This window comes from Colius striatus, chromosome 8 (assembly GCF_028858725.1).
Source record: "Colius striatus isolate bColStr4 chromosome 8, bColStr4.1.hap1, whole genome shotgun sequence".
Taxonomy (NCBI): Eukaryota; Metazoa; Chordata; class Aves; order Coliiformes; family Coliidae; genus Colius; species Colius striatus.
The window spans coordinates 16760170-16787481 of NC_084766.1; the positions used below are offsets into that span (position 1 = coordinate 16760170).

Genomic DNA, 27312 nt, shown 5'->3' on the forward strand with positions numbered 1-27312 from the left:
GTGAATCCATAGTGACTCCCCCTGATAACCATCTTTTCATTCATAGGTGTCTAGCTCAATCCTCCTCCATTACAGGAAGGTATTCCTTTCTCCAGACTATCTCAATGACTTTGAAGTGTATAACTTTGAAATGTGGAAACATTCAGAGCTGCAGTCTTGATTTAGGTTTAACTCTATTTAATGTGAGTAATGTACAGTCACACTTTCTCAATGAGTCTGTAAACTATACAAATAACAATATTCATTGGTGTAGCTACCACCATGCTGGTAGTTTGTGAACTTACGCAGTTCCAAAAGTTTGGCACAAGATGTTGCCAGCATGAAACCAGAGAGATACCTGCAGAGGGGAAAAATGGGAGCATAGCCACTGACTACAGTTTACCGATGCATCCCTAATGCCCGTGTCCCCTGCTATGCCATGTCTTACACCATCAGGAGGCATTGTGCCCACCTTGGCAGAGGCCCTTCCGTGTTTCACCTTGGAGCTGTGAGTGTAATGAAATCTCCAAACCCAACAAGTCTATACTTGGAGGCCCAAATGCTTCTTGAATCCCTTAGCTTTTGTGGGCATTCCTTGTTTCCTTCATGGCACAGTCTCACTTGGGGAAACACTGGAGAAATGCACCCCAAATACTCCTACATCTACCAGCTATGTTCTCTATCCCAGGGAGAACTCACACATAGCAAAGAGCTGCACAACAGCATTTTTACTGAGCAATATTTTAGGTCAGGGAAGGGCAGAGAATATGTTTGAATCCAAACAAATTACAGGTAAATGCCTGATAGATATGATTTAGGGTAGATATTTTATAAGAATGAAAGTTTTAATGAATTTTTCATTGGTTTCTGAGTTGACAGACTTCATGAAAATGTGTAAACTACTTTAATGGAAACATCAGGTATTTGTTCTTGTTATTTTTCTTATTCAGAGCTACCTTTATCAGGAATAAAATAGTAAATATCAAAAGCTGTATAATCTGCTCTTCTCTGTTTGGAAGAACTATTTTAATAAACAATATGTGATATTAGTTGGTCTTAATCAGTGGTTAAAAAATGAACAATATCATTAATATTAATCTTCTATTTTCTGTTTTCCAGACCAACATAAAATCTCAACAATTATGGCTGAGAAGTGCAATTAAGGTACCGTAATTTCCATTATAATATGGATGTGCTTTTGGTGAAAGTGATTTTCAAATTACTCTCTCCAATAATCCACTTAATATCTTGTATTCCTTGAGGCTCAATTCACCTCTGGATGGGTTGGTTTTTTTTTTTCATTTACTGCTTAGTCCACTGTATTTCCTGAAAATGACATCTTATTTCCTTGTATTCTTTATCTTTAGTTTTCTGTTTTTACATTTAGTAGCAATGTTTTAAGATGTCTGTATAGACTTATATACTAGGAATAATTCTTCTATTATGTACTTGTGATCAAAGGTTGTATCCTTGAAATATTAACTCAGAAAATGTTGTGGGGAAATTATAGAAAATCTGTTCTTAAGAGGCTTTTGGAATTATGGCCACTGCACTCTCCATAGTACTAAGAATTTAATTACTGATTTGAATCACAAGATGGAAAATGGCTCAGCAACTTTGCTATACCACACGGAAGAGTTGGAAATACATATCATGATCAGAATTGCCTCTCTTCATAACCCATGTTTTTATGTGTGAATTTCTAGCTGTGACTTCAAACATAGTAGTAAGATAGAAGGTGGAAATATGTCAGATTCTTTTTCCTTGGAAAGTTGAACTGAACTTAGATGGAAATGAAAACCTCTTGGAGCTTTTGTTGTGAGTCTGTCATGAGTGATTTATTTATGAGTAAAGCACAGGAATTGGGTTATGGTAGTTACTTCCTTTGTAGAAACAGAATGTGTTACCTTTCTGATTTAACTCTGGTCACCAGAAGTCTTAAAAGTCAGCAAAAGCTCCTCATAGTTGTTCCAGTATGGGGATAATGCACTCTGGGGAATACTAACGCATATTCAAACAGAGAAAAAAATAAATCCTGAAAAGCACATGCAAATTAGATTATTTCAGCACTGTGTGATGACTTAGGAGAGGTTTTGAGCAAAGAGTAATCAGGAATATAAGTGAAAAGTGGGATAAAATACAAAATCCTGATCAGAAGGTGATGTTGTCAGGCTAACTTTCTTTTTGCAGAGATAGTGAGCATCTCAGAGTACAATATAGAGTCAAAGAATCATAGAATGGCAGGGGTTGGAAGGGACCTTTAGAGGTCATCTAGTCCAACCCCCCCTGCAGAACCAGGTCAACTTAGATCAGAACCAGGTCACATAGGAAGGCATCCAGGTGGGTCCTGAAGACCTCCAAGCAAGGAGACTCCACACCCTCCCTGGGCAGCCTGTGCCAGGGCTCCCTCACTCTCACAGTAAAATAGTTTTTTCTTATGTTTAAATGGAACTTTGTGTTCCAGCTTCATCCCATTACCCCTTGTACTGTTGCTAGATACCATAAAAAAAAAGGAATGCCCCAACCTCCTGACATCCATCATTTAGATATTTATAAATGTTAATAAGATCTCCCCTCAATCTCCTTTTTTTTAGACTAAACAGCCCCAATTCCCACAGCCTTTCCTCATACGGAAGATGTTCCAGTCCCCTGATCATCTTGGTGGTCCTGCTGGACTATCTCCAGAAGTTCTCTGTCCCTCTTGAGCTGAGGAGCCCAGAACTGGACACAGCACTCCAGATGAAGCCTCACCAGGGCAGAGTAGAGGGGGAAAAGAACCTCCCTTGACCTGCTGGCCATACTCTTCTTGATGTATCCCAGGATGCCATTGGCCTTCTTGTCCACGAAGGCACATTGCACAATAATGTCATGGGCTTAAGCTATCTGGATTTAGATGAAGCATTCATTCAGTACAGTTCACAAAGGAAATTATTATTTGAAGTAGAGATGGTGCAGATTAATCCAGGAATTATAAGAAGCTGTCTTAATCAGATAAGGAGCTGGGAAAATACTGTGACATTATGTAGTGAGAGGTGAGTTACCAGGGCACAGGTGAGTAATTAGAAGTATTTGTAAGGGACAAATCTTGTGACCAGTCCTCTGTAATACTTCCTTTAGTAACCTTGGCATAAGGTCTTTGATACAGATTTTAAACTCCTGCAATGCTGTGAAGGACAGAAGTATCATAAAGAAGAATTTTCATTGACTTTGTGGATTAGTATAACAAAAACAGAGTGAAAATTAATAATAATAAGCACGATGCCATTCTGTTAGGGACTAATCACAGGGAGCTTTGCTATAAACAAGAGTTTCAGCACAGGGAAGTTGCAGTTTAAAAAAAAAAAAGTGTTTGCTTGTAGCACATAGCTGAAGCTTTCATAATCTACATAATTTTAATGAACACCTGTCTACCAAAGAGTTGCAATTTACTCCAAATAGTTTAGAGCTTAGGTATTAAAATTTTATAAATTCTGATAGGAATGTGTTACTGTAGCAGCTGAGGAAGTGATCTTCATGTAACCATCCCATCTGCTACCTCCACTCCAAAAATCCCCCAACAAACTAAAAACCTGGAAATAAAACAGAAAAACTGAAAACAAGTCAGTGGATATCACGGGCACTAAGTGAGCCGTCATGTTACTTTGAGGTAAGAAACCTTATCGAGGATGAGTGTAGCTGTAGCAGCAGCTCAGCTAAAGATAGAAAGCTGGAGACAGAGCAATAACCATAATGAAGCAAGGGGAGGCCCAGGAGGTAAAAACTGTTGATGGATAAAACTATACAGTTTTGGTTATGGGAGAGAGGAGTGCACAAGACACTTACTACAGGTCAGATCAACCTGGTACAAAGTCAAAGGAATGCAATCAGTGCTCCTCCCACCTCACAGAAGAATTACAGTCAGAGCCAGCACATGGTGTGGGAGTCCAGTGTGTGGCAAAATATATGGAGTATCTTACTTATGTGGCACTGACAGGTGTGTGCTGACTAGCAGAAGAGCTCAGTGTCTTTTAGGTCAGCTTCTTGGAGGGCTTCAGAAACCCTGAAACTTTCACTGAAACTAGGCTTTCAGGGTCATCTCTCATCATATCTTCTTCTAGTTGAAGAACCCTAAAACTAATGAGATAAAGGAAAATAAGAGGCATTTTAGCAGAAACCCACCTCCAGAGTAACAGCCCCAGAGTCATGCCAAAGTGGTAAAAAGAGGCAAATAAACCCCAAAGTGGGCCCTCTCCAGTGTGCTACAGGTGTACTATACTCTATGGCTAACTTTCTGAGGATTAGTGGTTAAAGGCAAAAGCATGAGAAAGAGATATTTCATTATGGCACACCAAAGAATCTACATTTCCGTCAGATAACAGGAATGCTCTAGAGATCAATAAAAGATTGGTCAAAAGATACGAAACAGAAGGTAGGACTAACTTGATTGGTTTTCTGAGTGTGAGGATGACAGCAGTAGGGTCTCCAAAGAATCTGTGCTTAAACCTGTGATACTCAACTGATAAATGAACTGGAAAAGATGACAGAGTGTGCTGATGAAGCTTTTATTCAGAGAAGTAAAGATGACTGCTGACTGTGAAAAACTGCAGAAGGATTGATCAAAACAAAGTGCCTGGGCAAGGCAATGACAGATGAAATTCACTAGAGCTGGATGCAAAGTGAAGAGGACAAAAATCCCACACATGAGGTGATGAATGCTGAGCTGAGCATTGCCACTCACTGACCAAAACGGTGAGCTGTAGAATAGAGCTGTAAAATATAAAAATATATGCTTCTCTGAGAATGTTAACTTTAGTTTGGAAAATGTTAATTTTAGTGTCAGTAGTGATTATAAAAACAAGTAGTATGACAGGAAAGGTAACAAAAATACCCTGAAAGTGTCCCATTGATATCCCGTAAGCCTATGTTTTTCTTGCATCTTGAGTAGTGTAGAATTCTGTTTCTTTGTCTCGAGAAGGTATAGCAGGAGAAAGGAAAGTTTGGAGGATGGAAAGTGTGACACATACTTAAACCAAGGAGTGCTGAAATAGAGTAGCATTCCTTGGCATGGGAAGGAAACGGGGGTCTGGATAGCTCCTGAGGGCTTCCAAGAGTGAGCAAGGACCCACTGACGTTTCCAGGATCAGAGTCAGGGAGTGAAATGAGAGGGTGGAGAGTGTACAGCACATACAAGGAATGAGTCTCCTCTACTTGGGGGAGTTGTGGAGCCCAAGTTACAGTGGGAGGTGAGTGCTAGCCTTTCAAGTAGGTGCAGACAGCAACAAGACAGTTATGGAAGGAAAGCATAACAGAGCCTGAAAAATATAAAGACTTCATGTTTTTTTCAGGAAGTGAGTGAATTGCAAGTGTTTGGGGGTCAGGTGGGAGTTTTGGGTAGTTCTCCTATTGGATGGATAGCTCTGCTCTTCCTTGGGTGCTACTGCTGCCAAGGAGGGACTGCTGGGCTTGATGGACCTTCCCCTGAAGGGCTGTTAGTAGGTGACTATGGAGCTTGGAATGAGAGGACCAAGGAGCCATTGCTGATGGAGCTACTACAAAAAACCCCAAACTGCTGAAAGGGATTTGAGACTGTGCCTAGCAAGTAGGAACAGAGAAGTATTTGCCCAGTTGTACAAGATTCATTTAAACTACCAAATGTGCTTTGTTTATTTCTCATCAGAAGAAAAACTGTTTAAACTTGGAGAGTTGTAAAGAAGGATGAGTGATTGCATGGTGTGCCTCTGTACCTCCCCGTTACAGACTGATAAGGATTTGCTTGCTTTTGTAGCAAAATAAAGAGATGTTTACTTTTTGAAAACATGTTCAGGGTTCAAGTATGAGTGAGGCAGTAGAACATAATAATACTGATAGAAAAGCTAATGGACTTAAGTTTGTCTTGAGTATGTTAACAATGGAAATTAGAAGAAAACGTATTAACCAAGCAGATGAGTGAAATTCTCGAAGGGCTTTCCAAACACAGCTGAGACACAAACCCACCATTTTTTCAAGATGAAGTTTATGGGAGGGATGAGATTACTGAGTGTAAGCACACCTGCATTTCTCAGTAACAGTTTGCAACACTGGCAGCTGGGTGCCCAATTTATGAGTGTCTCCAAGCTTTAAAGGAAACAGTCTTCAACTATCTGTCCGTGATACTTACTGTTTTACAGTAATACTGCATTTGATGATTCTTCTGGCTTGAGACTTCACAAATTGCCTAAGAAGTCCAGGAGGACCTTTTTGCCTCAATGTTTACTTGATTTCTGAGATGTTTCCCTTCCTCCAACATAGTGGGACTGATCTTGTAGAATCTTACAGACGTTTTTTTACAGATGACATTCAGTCACCTTAGAGTGCTATGCTAAGGTGACTGTCAGTCATACCCCTCCTCCCCTTTTCCTGTTATATACTGTAATTTTTGAGACTTTTCATTAAAAGATGATAAATTAATTTTGTAAAGATGTGTGTTTTACAGGAATGTTACTTTATGACATGTAGTAAATTGAGAGGGCAGACTATGGCATCCTGTAAGACATCTTGCTCTTAGCATTTATTAGGCTTTTGCTTGCTGTTCGTGGGGATTGGTGACCCATGTGGTCTTTCACAAGCCTACGGTCTAGTGCCCACATTGTATCCATTAGTTGCATTTAAAGCTTCTGTGCTTAGCATTTACTTGAAAGTAGCTGAAGAGGTGTCTTCTTTCAGAGAATGAAACTTTTGCATCTGCATTTCTGCTCCCTCCAACTCAGGACAACGGAAACAATAATTCATACAGATCTGTGCGTAAGTCATCAGCTACGTGTGGATTACAGAGGCTCTTCAGAGCTACATTTAAAACATAGAAAGTAAAAAACAAGCAGAGTGTAAGACCTGCTTGGAACATACCTGCGCTTGCTGTCATCTCCTATGGCAAATCATAATAATAGTAAAGATACAGTACACTAATAGTAAAGTTATAGTAAAGGTATTCAGAATTGGGCAACAAATCTTCAGGCTTATATGTGTTGAAACACATGTTCCATAGCTACTGATACAGTTAGCAGGGGAAGATTGAGATAAATTATTGTTGCTTATCCACAGTCTGCTGATACCTTTGTGTTGCTCTGTGGACATCACTAGATGGATTAATCCTTTTAACAGGAAGGTAGTTCGTGACACTTGGGTGCACCAGGTGGAATTTACATTCATGACACAATAATGTTAGATATGTTAGGATCCAAAATGTTTGGAGCCATATAGAGCACAGGTGCTAAAATCCCAAATTACATTCTGAATTTTAAAGCATCTTAATAATATAATCTTATGAAGATCTCTTACTCTAGTAGAAAAGTTAGATGAAATAATAAAAAAGGCAGATTAAAAGAAGATTCTGAATATGAGACCCTAAGTCATCTAAACTAACATGTTTTTGGAGACTTGTTTTTTATAACAGATTTAGAGCAATGGAAAATGTTTCCTGATCCTAGGGTGTGTCACTGCAAATAAAATGTTAGCATTTTTGTAAGGACTGAAAAAGTTATGAGGACTTGAACAATTATTTTTGTTTCTTTTTTTTTTTTTCAGTGAAAGGAAGCTGTAATGTCATGGGTTGATTCTGGTGATTTTTAAAACAAACAGAAAACTGTACACATATATTAAGATCAAAAATTGTGACACTGTTAGCTTACATATAATAGGACCCTAAAGGACAGATGTTCAGGGAGAACAGATATCCATGATTGAAGTGGGAGATTTTGAAATGTAGCCAGAGCCTACAGATGGAAACTTTAAATAAATAAATAAAAATCAACTTATAAGTAGCCAACATAAATAATGCAGGGAATGCATAATATGTTCTCAGTTGTTCAAACCAGCAAACAAACATGCTTCTGCGTTCTGAACAATTTGCCAGTGATGGAGCAGCTTTGTGATGAGGCTGACTGGAAGGGAATTGGAGCCAGCCAGTCTCCTGGGCATTTGCAAAATTAACATCAGGACTCAAAGAAAGGACAAAGACTTTTATTTGCGGATTTTTTTTGAGTGGTGCTTTTTTGTTCTCCAGCACTATAACAAGAATTATCTTGGGGATTCTCCGTCCTAGATGAATCTTTTAAAGAAACGTGAGGGACAGATGTAGAAGGGCACTACATGTTAGGAATATGTGAAGTGATACAAGATAGCTAAAAATACTCATCACATAAACAACTTCAGCTACAGCATAACACTAACTTTAGGCTTGTTACAAAATCAACCTGAAGATACATACTTTTTATTCTGTTGTCAGTATAATGCCCAGGTTGCTGGGCTTGTACAGCACTAGTCTGGTGGCCCATTCTTTTCAGCCAAGGATGTTACTTCTCAAAAAAGGAAGTTTCATTGGCAGAGTATTATGACCAAAGATAGAGTCTTCTTTTGAGAGAGGCCCCTACTTCATGCTGCTGCATCACATCATCAGCGAACAGGGCAAGTGCTTTGCTAAGAGAAGTTACACGTGAAAACAGTTTTGAGGATTGTTCAGTTTAAAAAACCAATAGCAGAACTCAAGAGAATATTAATGTCAAAGCAACAACGAACACAGTTTTCCCTTAGAAAGAATGCACACACTATAGCAGCTAGAGTTGATTTAATTGTACTGATCATGAAATAGAAAACTGTGAACTCATGAGCAGAAGCTTAGTGTGTCAAAATGACATGCTGTTCATCTAGACGAAGAGAAGGAATTTAGCACTGGACACCGAGGAGCAGAAGCTTTGTGTGATGACAAACAAAATTGTATTTTTCCCAGCAAATGCAGCTACGTGAATGCAACTTCCCAATCTGTGTTGCAATTTCCAACAACAACATCTAAGAGAGATGATTTTCAGATGGTTTTCATAGTGAACTTATAAAATATTTCAGTTGTAGAAAAATAATGTATTTGTGATTGTGTTACCTTAATTCTAGGCCAAGGCATGCCTATTGCCACCATTATCTGTAAATCTGCTCCTGTAGCCCCTTCCACATATAATCCTCAAAGCAATCCTGCACTAGGAATACTTCCCAGTAGTAAAACCCGGCATCCCCAAACTTCATTAGCTTGACTCCTAATCCAGGAGTGCCTTGTGGGTTTGAGAAAAAATGTAATTTGCTTTCCTGGTCTGGACTGAATTCCCGAACCCTACTGCTCTGGAGCAGCAGCCTTACTGTAGCCCAGGTGGTCTTGGCCGTCTCAATGACCACTGGGCAAATCTTGCCTCGCTCTGAGAATTTATTTGTAGCCTGACCAACTTCTTAAAATGTCACCAGATGGTGCTAACCTTTATAGTGCTTCCAGTTCTAATCCAAATTTAACCTGCTGTGACTTCTTTCCCCTCTCCTCCTATATGTTGTCAGGATAACTTCTTAGGAGATTTTTTCCTTGATTATAGTCTTTCCCTTGTTTATAAACAGTATATCCACAGGAAGGCACAGAAGTAATTTGTGTAATAGCATTATGGTACTTCTGTACTATTTTCTATTCCCTTTATACCTGGCTTGCTCTTTTTGCATCACAGCTGTGCAATTACACATTACCAAGAAAATATCTATATACGTTAATTTTCAACCCTCATGTATTATTCCAGGGGTAAAGTACTGAAATTAGATTGATTTAGAAATCCATGTTTTTAAATAAACGTTTACGAATAGGATTTTGATGCAAGAGTGAAGTTACTGGTGGAAGAATTCAAAGAATTCTTCAGTAATTAACAGGGAAGGGAGCAGACTTTGCATTTCCAAATGCTAAGAAGCAGCACAAAATGAAGAAATTATTTTAAACAGCATCCAGCTCATTTGTGAAACCTCATATCTAGTGAATTTCTTTGGCTTTTTAAAGAAAAGGTTTCCATATAATACAGAAAAAAAAGCCGTGTATAATTGAACTAGATTTCTTTTAAAGTCTATACTTCTTGTTTCCTGGTTTCTGGCAATTTGGCTAGTCTGGGAATTAATTTTCAAAGAATCACAGAATCTTAAGGGTTGGAAGGGACCTCAAAAAATAATGTACTCCAACCTCCCTGTCAGAGCAGGACCACCTCACGTAGGTCACACAGGAACTCATCCAGGTTGGTTTTGAATGTCCCCAGAGAAGGAGACTCCACAACCAATCTAGTCAACCTGTTCCAGTGCTCCCTCACCGTCACAGTGAAGTTTTTCCTTATGTTTCTTTGGAATCTCTTACGTTCCAGTTTGTACTCATTGCCCCTTGTCCTATCATTGGACATCATTGACAACAGCCTGGCTTCATCTTCCTGACACCCACCCTTTACACATTTGTAAACATTAATGAGGTAACTCCTCAATCTCCTCTTCTCCAGGCTAAAGAGTCCCAGCTCCCTCAGACTTTCAGTCTCCTGATCGTCTTGGTGGCCCTGTGCTGAACTCTTTCTTGCAGCTCCCTGTCCATATTGAACTGAAGGGCCAAGAACGGGACACAATATTCCAGATATGGCCTCATGAGGGCAGAGTAGAGGGGGAGGAGAACCTCTCTTAACCTACTGCCCACACCCCTTCTAATACAGGATGCCATTGGCCTTCTTGGCCACGAGGGCACATTGCTAGCTCATGATCATCGTGCTGTCCACCAGGACCCACAGGTCCCTACTCTCTAAGAGTTCATTCGCCAACCTGTAGTGATACCTGGGGTTGTTCTTTCTCAGATGCAAGACTCTAGACTTACCCTTGTTGAATTTCATTAGATTTCTCCTCACCCAACACTCCAAACTGTCTAGGTCTTGTTGGATGGCAGCACAGCCTTCTGGTGTGTCAGCCACTCCCCCCAGTTTAGTATTGTCAGCAAACTTCCTGACAGTGCCTCTGTTCCCTCGTCAAGGTCATTCATGAATTGAACAGTACCAGTCCTGGCACTGACCACTGAAGGACTCCACTAGATACAGGCCTCCAACTAGACCCTGCCCCATTGATCACAACTTTGTGACTTCTTCCCTTAGACCAATATCCTAGGCTACTAGGATAAGGAATGGTTTAGCAAGATACAGAACATGATTATCAGGTAACTGTCCACTTTTTGTTTTGTTTTTAACAAAAAAAACCCAGAAGATTTCAGTATTGTTTTTGGCAAGCCTTGCCGTACTTAAGCTTCCTTATGTGAGTGCAGCATGACACTGAGACCTCCCCTTGTGCTGCCCATCTCTTACATTAGTAGCCAGACCAGTTTGTTTAGGAAAGCTAAAGAGTAAGTTTGTCCTTTGTTACAACAGTAGCAGCTTTATTCTTCAGAAGCTAAGGATCTTTTTATTAATTTTGCAGCTGTTGTTGCATCACTGCTGTTTCTTCACTCAAAGAGGTGGTTCTTGCACATTAAAATATCTTAGTGCCGTACTGTCATCGTACTGTTGACGGATGCACTTGCACTTGTCTCTCCAACTAACTATTTGGTGTTAACTAACTAACTGTCTGACTTCTCCAGAAACAAATTACCTTATTTTCATAGTGATCTTTCTACATTTTCTGTAATCCTGTAGCATCACAGTGGGAGGCAGGCAGACAGCCAGCAACACCAGCAGTTAGGGTTTATTAGACATCTCTTCTTAAACAGTTTATTCTTATTTAATTCTTACGTGTGATATTATGATCTTGCTAATAGGCCACATATTTTATTATATTTCACTGTCACTTGTGTACACCAATAGTTATGCTACAGACACGTGCTTTTGCACATAGAGTTCTTATTTGGAGCTAATCGAGTCTACAGATATTTTCAGTGAAGCATTGGCAGGCATACTTTGAATAGTCAAACTCAAAACCTCACACTTTCACTAGCCTTTCATCAGTGTTGTTCAGATTCTGTTCAAAATCTGAACTAATATAAGACTCCTCTGATAACCTGGATCCTTCTTCCTACTTTTTCTATGTAGGTTTACAGACAGGTAGCCTCAACCTCCGTTTTATGGTTGCCCTTGCCATAATGTCCCTGAATTATAAAACGTCCCTTGGGAAAATATTTATTGGGATTTCCGATAGGAGAAGTGAGACAAAGAAACACTAGTAAAAGTATGTTTTTAAGGGAATTTAAAGTTGGTAGAAAGTAAGTGCCAGAAAGGGAAATTCTTATGTGAAAGTCAGAATCTGCCTTACTGGATTTTGCAATTGTGACTTCCCCCAAGAATAGTTGCCAGTCAAATCTGGGCTTGCTGCCTGAATAAATAGTCACTCTTTCTTTGAACATGATGCTATTACATTACTGAGTTTATTCTCTGCATATATTTCTGTCTGCACTTTGACAAAATTAATTATTTTGAATGTTTTTATCTAATTTAGGCTTAGACCTTAACTTTTCTTGGTTGAAATCTTCAGTGATTATTTGTGTGGATAGTAAAGAAGTCTTTTCTTACTTACATGTATTTCCACAGTAAGAATAAATAACACAAACACTGACCTTTCAGTCCCAAGGAGAGTATCTGCTGAAGAGCTTCACAGCTTCTTGACTCTGTGCAGATTGACATTTACAAAGCCGATAAGTTGGTTATTTGGATGTAAATCAATATGGAAAGAAAACCAGTCTCCATAGTTATGATAGCAGAGTCTACTTTTTCTCTGTTTAATATAGCATAAGGATAGTATACACACAAATTCACCATCAATGCATCAGTTAAATGATAACTGTTGTTATTTATCACTGTGGAGATCTGGAAAGGGAGAGAGAGTTAGAATATTGAAAAATCTGCTACATTTAATAAAGAGGAAAAAAATGCCTATCAGGGAGTTTGCCAACTGTGCCTTGAAGCATCTTTGCAAACAACTATCTGTGTTGATAGTCCATATTTTAGGGATCAGAAGCAGCCCTTTGAATATGAGTCATCATGAATTCTAATCAAAATGTGCTAGCAAGTGATGCAGAACATGGAGAAAAATTAGAGTTGGGTTGGGTTTTTTTCCTAATTAGCACTGCCCTTTGAAGACCCTGCATATTATCACATGCTTTCCTGATAGCCAGAAAGATCAGCAGTTTGCTTTGACCAGACATAGCAACAAGGAAACTGCACTTCTTGTTCTTAGTGTAGTCTAAGCTTTCAAAAATATTACAAATTTATTATTGGCATAATGGATTCACCAGTTCACACCTGTCATGACTTCAGTTTAATGGTAATTTTGACCTAGGAGCAGGGAGACTGAGGATCCAGAGAACTTTGCCAGGAGCGTTTGCACATAAGAATGACAGAAACCCCAGAGGGAGGTGCCAAAGTCTTGTATGAACTTGAGATAAGGAAAGGAATGTGAGATCTCAACTTTCCCAACACTACTGATTCCCCGAGATTTGAACAAATCCTTCTTTTGTATCAAGACACTCAACAGTGCTGGTGTAGGCTCAGCTGCTGAAAATACCAACATTTAAGAGTGACCCTTAAAACTTCACAATGATTGAAAGAGCCTTCAGCACCACAGTGCCATCAGGAGAATCATAGGTGTGACTTTGATTCAGTTCACATTGATATGTCATGGCAATGTGATGCCACTAAACATCTGTGCAGTTATTCTCCATCTTGTCATTAGTATTTCTACTTTTGGGAGATACAGACAAGTTGTTGTGCCCACCTTTGCTGTTCTGGGAAGATAAACTGTCTGTTTATAGACTTCCCAGCTTATTTTCTGATTCTGTCACTCTAGGACCAATGACTAATTCAGCATTGGTATTTCATTAAACACAAGTTTTATGACTGGATAAGACCCACTGCTTCTGAATTATTTATGGTTACTGCAAACCCATCTTTTGCAACTACAGTTTGCCTTTGTTGATCTACTTCACTGACTATTAATCCTTACATGGACAGGGCTCAGAAAATTCCTGGTGTTCTATTGTTAACATGTTCTTAAGCACAAGCAGACTAGTCTTTACTGGATTTTGTTCCAAAAGAACTTGAAGTTAAGACAGAGCATGCTGTTTTTTCTTACATCTCAGAAGAAGTTGAACATAGTCTTTAAAAAATTGTATATATTGAAAGGTAGGAGTGCAAGCCTTTCATTTTTTTTTTGGCAATGGAGAGTACTGCTTGAACAAGGCAGCAGATTTGACATTATGATTGATAACCTTTCCCTATGCTCTGCCTATGGGATGTATGTGTAAGAACCCTGGCCTTGGCAATTTTGCTGCCTGTCCATCTGCAGGAGTTAGCAGTAACACAAACACAAAGTTAGCCTGCAACACAAACTTTTCATGCACGAAGCCTTCAGACTTAGCACTCTCTTCAGACTCTTTAAGAGTGTCATCTTGAATTGCTTTCACATTATTTGCAGCAGCATGATGGTGTGTGTTCAGGGCTTTGTCACCTCACAAAGTGAGTGATGCCAGGCTCTGGCAAAGCCACTTTGCATGTCCTTCTGTAAGGACAAGTACTGAGGAGATCATAACCTAAATCAATTCCAAAAGTAGCTCTGAATTTTTACCAGGACTGGCCCATTACTTTCTAGCACTTATCTTGAAGCTGCTATCAACGACAGAAGAGTGTACTATTTAGTACATTTTCTAGATATGTGTTAGACCCTCCTGGGATATTCCCATGTTTTTATTTATCCAGTCTGTCCCTTGTCCCTACCTCAACCCTGGAACTTTTTATTGAATTTCTAGAGGAGCAGTCTTACAGAGTACATGTATATTCATCTGCTTTAAAATTACTGGCAAGCCTCTGTCTTAAATATCAAGGCAAAGCCAACACCATCTCCTTCAGTCTCTGAGACCTGCAAGTCAGCAGAGTGAAACAGCCCACTGCCTTTTATTAGATGCCATACACTTGACAGCCAAGTCAAATGCCAAGTTTGGAAAAGCAATAATTCAATTCTTGATTAATACACTGAATGTATTGTTCCTGTCCTCCAGAGAAATGTGTGACCTCTCCAGTTGAGGTCCATCTTAAAATAAAAGGTACCTCCTTGGAGGTCACTAGTTTTTCAGGGTAACGTTGATAGTGTCTGAACTTTCCCTCCTCCACACTGTTTCATTTTCCAGAGTCTTCAGCAATATGGCTTAAGAAATGAGGAATAAATGAGAATCCATATTTATGAGATCTCCAGAAAGGCAATAGATGTATAGTTGCTATGAAAGCATCTGTTGTGATTTAGGCCCATCCAGGAATAAAGAACCATGATCAGTCATAATGCTTTGGAACACCCTAAGCACAGGAAAGGCAAAACAGGCAGGACTACTTGACTTGACGAAGAAAAGAAAACTTCATTTAATCCACTACCAAACAAAACATACCAAACAGAAAATGTATACAGCTGAAAACAATGCAGAGTAAAGTGGTGACCAAAATTACAACCAGCTGCTTTAAGATCCCCTTCCTACCCCTTCTGTCTTCCTGGGCTCAGGCACCTGATTATAGTGTCTTTACCTCTTCCCCCTTGAGTGGCACAGGGTGGCAGGGAATGGGGGATGCAGTCAGTCCTTTCCCATGGCTCCCACCACTTGTGTCTCTTCAAAGTGGGAGGACTCCTGACAGCCCTCCTTGCTCTACCACAGGTTCCCTCACAAACTGGGCAGCCCTGCACAAGCCAATCTGACAGATGTTCATCCCGAGGGCTGCAGCTCCTATCGGTTTCTTCTGGATCAGTGTCTGCAACATTCACTCCCTCAGGCATGGGGTCCTCCCAGAGCTGCAGATGATGCTCAGTCCTGCCATTGCCCTCCATGGGTTGCAGGGGCAGAGCATGAGTTCTTGCTGCTGGCTGCAGGGGGATCCCTAGTCTGGTAATACTCCTTCCTTCTTTCTTCTCTGACTGTGGGGTCTGCATGGTTACCTCCATCTTCTACCTCTCCTCTACAAATTCTCTTCTTAAATAGTGATGGCAGAGGCATCAGATTGGCCTGGCCCAGCCAGAGGTGGATTCAAAACTCAGAGATGGGGGTAGTTTCAGGAACTGTTTATGGGACCAGCACTGCAGCCTCCTCACCCTTTTACCAAGCAAAAGCATCTCCACAGAAACTCATCACAGCATCTCATCAAGAAAATCAAGAAAAACTGATTTTATAACAGTCATTTTATCACCACTATTTGTGGGAAAACTAGCCTTTAAGCAAGCTAACATACTTAATCACTTCACTGTGGTTTTGAGGGTTACTGCCCTAAACACTTTTCCTCCAGCTTGAGTTAGATCTCTTTAGTATTTGCAGTAATTAATTGCCTTAAAGCATGAAGAGATTCCCTTCCCAGTTCACCCTGATGTATGGGTACAGTGCATGTCTGCCTTGTCCTCATATTAAGCTTTTGAACTTGAGCTAAAAGCTTCATCTTTCAGTGAAACCTCTTTAATCCTTTATGCAGAAAAAAGGATGTTATGGAGCGAGAGAGTGTCTTACTCTCCTGTGCTGCATGGAAGATGGACCAACATGCAATCTTTAAAAGCAAGCAGAGCTCTGACATTGAGATTACAGGAAGATAACCATAAAGACCTGCTTCAGTCGCTAAACTTTGATCTTAAAAATATTTTTTAATTGTGCTTTTGCTGTGCCAACTGTGGCAAAGCCCTTGAAGCTTTCATATTTTCTATGTACAAGTCAGTTTTACTACACCAATGTATTACTTTGCAAGCAGAAACTAGTCTACCTGGAACTAAATTGCCTTTGAATTTTAAACTCAGCACAGCCTTTAATGATCAGGTTGTGGCATCAGGCTTTCTAATGAGAGCATTTTCAAAGGCAAGTCTTTATTATGGTCCAGAGTGCCTTCTGAGGTGAATCAGAGGGTACAGCAATCATATGAGCTGCAAATGTGTCAGAGATACTATGTTCAGGAATTTTCTTGTTCTCCTGATGATATTTTCCATGTATACCTTTTTTTTTAACTGTAAGTAGAATTTGCAAACAAGATGATCTTTTAACATAAGCATATTTTTGCTTAGATGTACAATTCCTGTGATAATGGATGATGCTGTCTTTAGAAGATGATCTTCTTTCCAGTGGGAAAGTTTTAAAAGTGAATTTTCCTATAATGTATATTAAGAATTTGGGATCCAAACATATGCCAAGAGTTAAGCAGTTTGTTTCATGAAGTTAAAATTTCCACTCTTCTTTTTGGTGGTTTGGTAGTTATTCTCAAAATCAATGCAAGATTTCTCAAAGGGCTCTAGAGTCTACTGCCACTGAGTCTATTCAGTGAGGAAGAAAGCTCATCTTCTGACTTTGAATACATAAACACAAACAAACATGACTTTAATTAAACTCTTTTAAGGATCAATTAACAGATTGACCAAGAGGCAAAGTCATAATGTGCTACAGTAAGATTAGTTAATTTCTATTTTTTGTAAATGTGTCAATGAAATGAAACTATAATAATTCAGATTACATCTGTATGAAAATTCCTAAAAATCTTTCACTTTAAAGTAGTGTAGTAGAAGGGAGGTTTGCTGACAATCTTGCAGCAAAGAGCATCCCTGTCAGCCTGGAGCCAGGTGACTGAAGACCTTGAGACCTGACTGCACAGAAGTAGGGCTTTAAGTGCAGTTGAGGGCAGCTTTGTGCGAAGGAGTTTATCCTGTTCTTCCTTTGGCCTCCCAGTCTTGTCAGTGTCAGATAGACTGCTCTGTGCTAGCTGCAAAGAGGCAGAGGTTACTGTATATTCAGACAAAAAGGAGGAATGGATGTTAAGGGTGAGTGTCTTATGAGGAAATTAATTTGTGAAGTGAGATAGAAGGGTTGTGTCATGACCAAGCAGTAAGAGGTAGATCCTTGCAATGAGAGGAGTCAGTTCCTGCCCTTGTAACAACTGTGAGTCAGAACATTTCCTCACTTTACCTTAGATTGCAGCTGTGGTGTGGGGTTACAGATCCATCAGATATCAAGTCATATAAAATTAATTAAAAAGACCTTGAGGTTTCTAAGGATGATATAGTGTCCACTGAATATAAATCCATGGAGTAACTCCAGCTCAGCTTCAGAGATCAAAAGCTGCTCAAGCTATCGAAGTAATCAATCTAGTTGTCCATGAACTCTATATTCATGACTTTAGAGCATCTCCTAAGCCCGCTGTATGTAATCACTGTAAGAATATTTGCACGGTCTAAATTGGATTGTCAACAGGAAACATTGACATAAAAGAACTTAAGCTGCCTCCTTAAAATGTGTAACTGCTTGCTGTTGTAAGCATCTTGTTCGAACTGCATTGAATGGATTTAAACCAGGATTCAGCTTGGTGAGTAGTTTTAAAGAGAAATAAGTTATCTCAAGAAAAAAATTATGCGAGGAGAAAAAATGTCCAATCTGTCATCTTCATTTTTTCCCTTGAAGAAGCACATAATAGTGACCATTTCAACACAAAGATGAATATGCATGTCCTTAACTTGAAATCTCATTCACCATGTCCCTCTGTCCTTTTTCCTTTCAGCTTTCTCAGAGTTTTTGAAATGTTAAAAGGCAAATTAGACCAAAACAAAACATGAATGGAAAACACTTTAAAAATGCAATAGAAAAGACATCATTGCTGTTGGAGATGACAAAGTGTAATTGGAAAGTTACATTTTTCCATGCTTTTGCTAGGTAAGGCCCTTGCTGTTGGCTTGGATCTCGTTTGCAGGTTTTATTGTATTCACATTGCGAATGTTTTGATCTGCTGTTTCCAACCATCTTCCTTTGTAAAAAATCTTCTTTATAGCACACTTTAGTGAATGTGATGATTGTTATTAGATCTCTGTTATTCTTACAGTCTTTGGTCACAGGTTGTATTTTACAAATCTCTTAATATTCCTGTTGTTGTCAAATACTCTTCTGTCTGCCTGCAGTTTCCAAAACCAGACACGTTGTCTCACTGAGAAACATCAGTCCATCAGAGAGACATAATTTCTCCTTGTTTCTCTCAGCTAATACGTTCCAGCCAGGTTTCAGGATTACATTGCAGCATTTCATTTTGATCCTCTGCAGTCTCACTAGTCCTTTTGTTCAGTGCTGTACAGGTCCATCTTCGTGCTGTACCCACACATTTGACTGCTTCTTACATGCAGTACATTGTACCAATCATCCTTCACTTGCTGCCTGTTGCATGGAGTTTCCCTTATGGTTTGTGGTTTGAGAAGATATGGAATGTGCTCTGACAAAATAAGAACAGCAATCTGAATGCAGCTGACTTAAATTCATGTAGTTTAAAATTGTTAAATGCCTTCATTTAGATGCTAGGTTTGTTCTCTTTCTGTTGATTTATGATGTTTTCTTTTAATTATCCTCTGTTTTGCACTCAAAGAAAAGCAGACTAGGAATGACCACTCACTCAAAAAAAAAAAAAAAAAAAAAAGAAAATAAAAGGTGTCCTTGACCAGAATTTATTTAAATACACCTCAGCACTATTAAAGCTCCGAAGAGCCAATTCATAGCCTCTTAAGGACATTGAGCCAGTCTAGGTGCCAGCTTGGAGAGAGATGGGAAATTCCATTTCTATCTTAAACCAGGTAAAATCATCTGGGGTGAGTCCAGTGTCAGACAGTGATGGAATTCCCTTGCATTTCTTCACAGGTTAATATGAGGAAGTCTTTCAAAGAACAAAGTACAGCTGATTATAACAGTACCTGTGTGATACATTTGTAGTACTTGAGCAGGTGCTTTTCTAAAGCAATGCATGATAATGACAGAAATAGTCTTTGGGGGAAAAAGACAGGGAAAAAGCCCTGATGTACAATAAATATTCCACCCTTTAAGCACATAAAAGCCAAGGAATAGCTAAGGATTATGTTGGAAGTGAAAGGAGGAGAAAAGGATTATGAAAAAAGCTGAATATGAAAGTGCCATTGTGATGGGGAAAAAATGAAGGCAAACATAGCTCTGATATATAGAGAGAGTATAACCTGCAACAAGGACAAAGAAATTGTTGTGCTTTATGCAGAGGCAGTAGCAGCCTAGCTGAGTCTGTGTCCTGCTGTGGGACAGCTGAGAGGGGTCAGAGGAGAACAGAAAAATCACCCAGGGGTCTAGAAAATGCACCTTGTACTGAGACTTTGAAATTATTTAGTGTGAATACAAACGAAGGGAAATTTGAAAACAATTTTTCACTACAGGAAAGACTACTTCCAGGAGGAAGATGGTTTATTCTTTTTATCTATAATGGGTGGCATAAAATTAATAAGTTTAAATTGCAGTAAGGAAAGTTAATATTGACATTTGGGGAGACAGGGGGCATTAACAGTTCAAGTAGGGAATAAATTGCCTGATACCCATATAGAATATTCCAAATGGTGGATATGCTAAACTTAAATGTCTTTCCAAAGACTTAAAACAATTATGGCTCGGAAATGAAAGAATGATTTGATAGTGTCTGGGAGCAGGAAATGGACTTGCTGACCTGTTGAAGTTCCAAGCAACCTGGTGATTGCTCTGAGATCATGAGAATAGAAGCCTTGACCCTGCTTTTGTCTTAACATATCCAAAGTACCACCAAGCATAGAGAGAAAAAGAATATCTAGTAGCTAGTAGCTAACAACAGGACAAGGGGTAATGGGATGAAGCTGGAACACAAAAAGTTCCACTTAAATATAAGAAAAAACTATTTCACTGTAAGGGTGACGGAGCCCTGGCACAGGCTGCCCAGAGGGGCTGTGGAGGCTCCTTCCTTGGAGGTCTTCAAGACCAGCCTGGACATGTTCCTAATGTGACCTGATCTAGGTTGACCTGCTTCTGGAGGTTGGACTAGATGATCTCTAAAGGTCCCTTCCAACCCCTACCATTCTATGATTCTGTGATTCTATGATGTGGCTGAGATGAGGAAAGCTGATACTGCCCAAGGAAAAAGTTAAAACAGAAGGTGGACAAGCTGAGATTTTCTTAATGCTTTATCACTGCAGAAGACATGAACAGGTTACTCAGTAGTATGAACACCCATACAATTTTGAATTTTGGAACAAAAATACAGGGATTTTGCACTTATCTGTAAATCATAGTGTATGCAGTCAGAAGTTCACTTTGCTTCAATTAAGGATGGTAGCATTGATGGTGGGAAGGGAGTGAAGACTTCCCCTGTTCCCATTCAGTTAATCTGCACTTTTCAGGGGTTTATTTCTATTTTTAATGAGCATAATGGCTATGCTTACCAGGAGCTTCTCCATGTACTTGCTAATGAGAGAAAGAAAATAGAATTGAGATTTATTTTAGAAATCTTTAGATTAAAGGTTTCTGAGTGACCCTGTACACTAATAGGAGATTCACAAAAGCCTTTCTCATTTGTGAGTGGCCTAAGTAGCCAAACTGTTTTCTATTGCTACAGTATTTTTTAAATCAAATTTTCTGCATAACAAAATATGCAAGAAATTTGAGGTGAAAGGCCATGAAATAGACCAAATATTTCTGAGTTTTGCCAGCTGCTATTTTTGCTCTGTAAAGAGAACTGTCGTAGCAGCAATTTCTCCCAGATGAATAAGCCTGGGAAGGGTTGGGGAGAAATAAGGCACTTGTGACTTGAGCATCAAATTGTCTTTCTGCAGCTATCTAAGCAAAGAGTAAGAAATACTGCCGCACAAACGAAGATTAAGATCAGGATGGGATACTGAGTACCAGCATGGTCTGAAAAGTACAAGGTTTTGGGAGGCGGAAGTATGGCTATGCCTCTTGCAATGGGAAGGCTCATGTGCTTTGCTGTGCGCCTGTTGGCTTTCATCTGATGCCAGAAATCCTCAGAAATCCTCACTTCCGTACTCAGCTTAGCTTTTTCAATTATTTTATTTGCCTATTTTCTGTTCTTCAGGGTTACCATAGTCATCTTACATAAATAAATTATTTTATTTACAGGTAGAAATCATAAATTGGCACATCCTCACTCTTGCTAGCAGAGGCTTTCTTTTCCCTTCTTCCCAAACAGTGTGTTCACAAAATAATATATATAGTATGCATGTCTAGAAGAAGCAAGGCAGATGAAGCAAAGCCTGTGAGCTCCTAGTGCCTTCAGCCACAAGCACCGATGCTGATAATGTTTTGTAGCAAACTATAATTGCATCTAGGTTTGTGGTTTTGCACAAAATTGTGTCTTTTTTTGAGACATAGCTTTTTATACTTACTTCTTTGGTTAAAATGAAAAGCTCTGTTGCATGAATTCTGGAATGAATTTCAGCACAGTGTTTGGATTACTATCAGAGAAGCAAACTGTAAGCAAATTGTTTCTTTAAAGAATCCAGCTTCTCTTCGATTGTGTTCAATTACATGGTGATTTTCCAGTGGGAGAGAGGGAAAAGTTACAGTTATCTCTGCTGCTTGTCTGGCTGTTTTCCTTAATCGGGTTGTAGAGGGCGCTTTGATTCCACCTAGGTGGTTGATTTGCTTTGGGGAAGCCTGTCTGCCTGGGGTAGAGAGTTACAGGCTGGCACCTGAACCAAAGATTTTTTTTTGTATGCAAGCATGTAATTGAGATGATACAGCAGCAGGATTCTTCATTGTGCCCTTCCTCTTCCAGATTGTCATAGCTGTGCATCTTCACCATGGGAAGGACGGGGTGCTACACCCACACTTCTTCATAGTGTCCAGATTTAGTTGTACTCTTTCATATGAGTAACAGCACTGCACTTGTTCCATGAAAGCAACCCGTATATGATTTAGATTACATCTGAGACATGCTATGGCTGTAATGAGAGAGTCTGATTGGATTCATTAGTCAGGACTGCTTTGGCCTTTCTGCTTAAACAAGGGATTCAACCTCTCATCCATTTCTTATTCTTTGTGGTTGGGAGGTAGGAATTTCTCAAGCTGTTTGAAAAATTGACTTTGATATAATCTTTTTGAAGAGCATTTATGTGCAACTAAGAAATCAGTATAAAGGCTGCATAGTAAAAGTGGAGCAACCTCCTGCCAAATGGACATACAATGCAGCTAGTGTGAAGAGTGCAATGTAACCTGTTTTAGCTTAAAAGAATAAAAATACCACATCTGAATGATTCTGAACTAGCAGTGCTTTCATCCTCACAAAACAGAGTACACTCCCAATGATGTGCACTGTCATTCTGGAGGGTGATGCAGCTATAAGCATCTTTGCTGACTGATGAAGATGTAACAATATCTATGATCTACCTACAGCCATTTTCATCCAAAGCTACTACTCCAAGGCCTTGCCACACATCTGTTTCTTCCTGTTCCTTTTTGAGCTCACTTTTTGAATCATGATGTATTCGTACTGTTGTTTGCACCTATTGTTTATTTTCATTTTTGCCTTTCACAGAAGCAGAGAATGGTAGAGGTTGGAAGGGACCTCTAGAGATTATCCAGTCCATACCCCTGCTAAAATAGGTTCATCTCGATCAAGTCACACAGGAATGTGTCCAGGCAGATTTGGAAACCTTCAGAGGAGACTCTGCAACCTCTTTGGGCAGCCTGTGCCAGAGCTCCCTCACCCTTGGAGGAAAGAAGTTTCTCCTTATGTTCAAGTGGTATTTCCTGTGTTCCAGCTTGTTCCTGTTGCCCTTTGTCCTATCACTGGGCACTATAAGAAAAAGACTGGCCCCATCTTTTTGACACCTGCCCGTTAGGTATTTTTAAGCATTGCTAAGGTCTCCTCTCAGGGGACCACTCCCCTACAGAATGGAGAAGTCTGCAGTTAGAATACCATCACCAAAAGTGGATTACTCCCAGGAGAAAAAAGGTTCCTCCAGGCTTCATTGGTAGTACAGTGGACCACTGTCACCATCTTACTCTAGCATTATAAATATCTATAAAATTGATAATAGCAAAATTATTTAGTTGCATTCTGTTAAATAAACATGAATAATATTTTCCAAATTTTTCATTCCTATCAGCTGCTGCTCTGTGATACTGCAGTAAACTCTGCAGTGGAGAAGGCTCAGAAGTTCATGTAAGTGTGTGTCGTCACAAATGAGAATTGCAAAAACAGTCAGCTCTCTACCCCTTTTAAATATGAGGGAATTAATACAACAGGAAACATTATGGAATGGGAATGAGAAGATTGCAGGGGCAGGAACAAGATAAAGATTCACAAACAAGGTTAAAAAAAACCCACAGCAGGTAAGAGTAAATTGTCAGTGTCTGACTTCTTGGGAGCAGTGACAATTTATAATGGCTGTGGATCATCCAGAAATCTAGAAAGAACAACAATGCATTACTGACCTGCTGATCTTGGTTTCTCTGGTTTTTTTTGGAGAGGATTTGCATTCAGTGTTAGGGCAAAGATGGGTGTCTCACTGTGAGGGACAGGACAGCTTACTGTTCCCCACCCCAGTGGCTATGGGGCCTTTAAATGAATCAGTACCCTCAACATCACATTTTATAACACAATTTTTCAAGCATTATTTTGTTGCATTCTCAGTTCCTTGTGTTTTTAGATTGGATCTATTCTGCATTCCAGGAATAAAGATGGCATTAACTGAAGGTGTGGACAGCTCTGCTGGTGGTAATTGCATAGCCAGGTTCAGAATTTTACACAGTTTACAGAGCTGTAAGAAGTTACAAAAGCATAGCTGAAATATAATTGTATAGGGTTAGTGCTGTATTGCTTGATACTGATAGTGATTGATATTCTTACTGCAATGCTTTAGTCTGCTGTGCCCAATCTAAGTTTTATCCTAGATTTTACATATTCCATCAGTAGTGAGTTAATTGTATAGGCCATGGTCAAACGTGTAATGAAGTTACTAGTAGTATGCCTGACTAATTAGTAGCATGTCCTGTACGTGCATGAAAACCAAAGAGGAATCGTCAAAGAGGCTACATTCTGCTGCTGGTCCTGACTCCTTTGGTATTAGTATGAACATTAATGTTAGACTGTGTATATTGGGTAAACAGTGAGCTTTACTCAACTGTATTTTTCCTTTTCTTTACTTAATGTGGCTTTCGTTAGGGGAAATAAAAAGATAATCTTGTTTGCCCACGAGCACCACGGCAGTCAGATGGCCTGCTGCATATTTTAGGTATGAGAAAGTGATTTCTGTTTGAAAAAAAGTAATTCATAGGGGAAGGACATTGCTATAAAGTCTGTCATTGCAATCTGCCAGAGAGCATTGGATTTGGGCTTGGAAAAATCCCATTGCAGTAATCCATTAATCCATGGATTTACTGGAAAGTTTTCAATACAAGGAAGTAACTGGACAAGATCCCACTTTTAAAATTTTATTTAACATTTATGGCTATTTCTGATACTTTATTTTCTTTTATTCACTGCCCTCTAGAGGTCTTGCAACTGAAATTAGACGGAAGGAAAATAAAATTGCAGCAATTACCATCTCTGGCTGGTGCCACCATGCACAGGCTTATACGATGCTTTAAAATAACTGTATAGATGCTCCTAGAGCTAAATGCTGCTTTCCACACTCATTGGGAAGGGAGAAAGTTTTTACAATGGATAAGTTCAGCTTTTATGAGTACAAATGCCAACTATATGATATCCTTTATAAGAGCCTACCTACTTGATTACAGGTGAAAAGATGGCTTAAAGTTATCAATGCTTCAAATGTTTATTCATTTATCCCTTTTTAATATGTTCTCATTAGAAACATTTTCAGGGAGATATTATCTACATAGATAAACTGCAGAAATGCTTCTGAAACTAAAAGTCTTGCTCTTAGTAACAGAATAGGTGAGGCCCACTGACCTTAAGGCTTCAATCTCCTGATCAGGCTTTGAGTGCCCTGGTGAAGACTTTTACTCTTCCAGAGAGTCAGAATGACTGTATCTTTGCTGACTTTTCCTTATGTTTAGTGAACATTAAGTGTAACCTGTAGCTTGTATCCTGAGGGGATACAAGTAATTTGGCAATTACTCTCTTCTATCAGTATGCCTGCTTCCACAAAGCAAACCATAGCTTTGACACTGCTATCAAAGAATTTTGGGGGAAACTCAGAAAGGCAATGGCATGGTACGATTATATGAACCTTGTTTCTTGGGGAAACACAGTTGAAAATAAGAATGTCTTTAAAATATGACAAGACTTGATATGTTCAAGCTTTGCTACACCCACTAGTGCCTGGTATCAATCTGACAAATTAATATAAATTCATAGTTAGATCTTTCAGACTTTTTTCATTGACAGTTGTCATGTGGATCACTCAGAAAAGATGCCTGCAATCCCATTGCTTAGCCAATTAAGGAAACAGCAACACTTTTAGACTTTGCATTTTGCTGAGGAAAACTCCATTCTCTATTTCTCTGAGAATGATTCTTTGAGAGTTTTTTTTTTTTAAACATTGTGCTTTATCTTAGAAGCAGATAAAATTCAAGTGTCTTAGAGCAACCTCGGTGTATTCCCCAGACAAGGAAGGCCAGCTCCCTGGCACAAAGGCTGCTACTGTGCAAACAGCCAATGAGTAGCCTCCTGGAGGACTTTTTTTGCGTGGACTAAGGTTTATTGTTGCTTGAATAGGTTGGTGTTGAGGATCTGACATCTGCTTAACATGTACAAGAGATTTCATACAGACACTGTCTCTAGCCTGGTCCCCTGAAGTGTCTGGAACTCAGGAGCTCAAACAGCCATATTATTCCTGGATTTCATAGTTTTATCATCCAGAAATACAGTTTTTGTGGTCCCCGACCACTCTGCAGTACACATCAGTGTGCTGTAAAGTGGGGTCAATGAGAATAGTCACTTCAGAAGTGCACACTGACCTGAACTGTAGCACTTTTTAAAGAGACACCCTTGATGTATCTGCAACAGAAGAGTGAGATTAATCGTGGGTCTCTGATGCAGTAATTATATAGCCTCTGTAGATTTATATATGATACTTATCTCCATGATTTGTCTCTCCTGTGTACATCCATAAATTTATTTTCCCTGTTCAAGATAAAGTTATAGATAGTTTTATAGAGTCTGCAATTCGAGCTGTAGTTGAATTGTATCTCAGCACTGGGCTATTCCACTCCAAAGTGGATTTGTTTCTAAATTATACTCACTAGAGTAGAGAAATCTTGTCAGCAATCACAGTTGTATAGTGACACAAGCAAAGCCAAAGAGATAAACTAGAGCTGGCTCTGTTCACCAGTGCTTGCTACCTAAGTGGACACTCAGAATTCATTAGCAGTTTGTGAAACTTAGCTGTAGATGATGGATATGGGAAATTAATTTATATAGATCTACAGCTTTGCATTCTTCTTAATTTTCCAGTTGATAGGGGGTTTGGTCTATTACAAAAGAATTTGTCTTTGTTGGTATCAATGTCTTGAAGCATAAATAAGCCATTGCAAATTGTCACTTACATCAAAGTGTTTAATATTGATGAGAGTTGTGAAATTTAAACAGGAAGGAGTGCGGAAGCCACCTTACAGGAGCTTATGGTCACAGAAATTAGAGCAAGATAAGTATAAAATACCTAGGAGAAATAACTGTAAATAACTATAGGTCATTATAGTATAAGAAGATACAAAGGCCAGATGGATGCATTTAGGAAGCAAGCAGATACAGGAGAGAGACCTGTGCTCATGAATTGTAGACCATTTGGGAGAAT

General features: G+C 39.3%; 1 protein-coding gene across 1 annotated transcript in view; it reads left to right on the top strand.

The window, feature by feature from the left end:
• The first annotated feature begins 1111 nt into the window (after positions 1-1111).
• The window catches only part of PCDH15 (protocadherin related 15), a 495784-nt gene continuing 469583 nt past the window's right edge, over positions 1112-27312 (top strand). The window contains exon 1 of the mRNA XM_062000927.1: positions 1112-1143. The gene's annotated coding sequence lies outside the window, so the exon portion shown is untranslated. The remainder of the gene's footprint in view (positions 1144-27312) is intronic.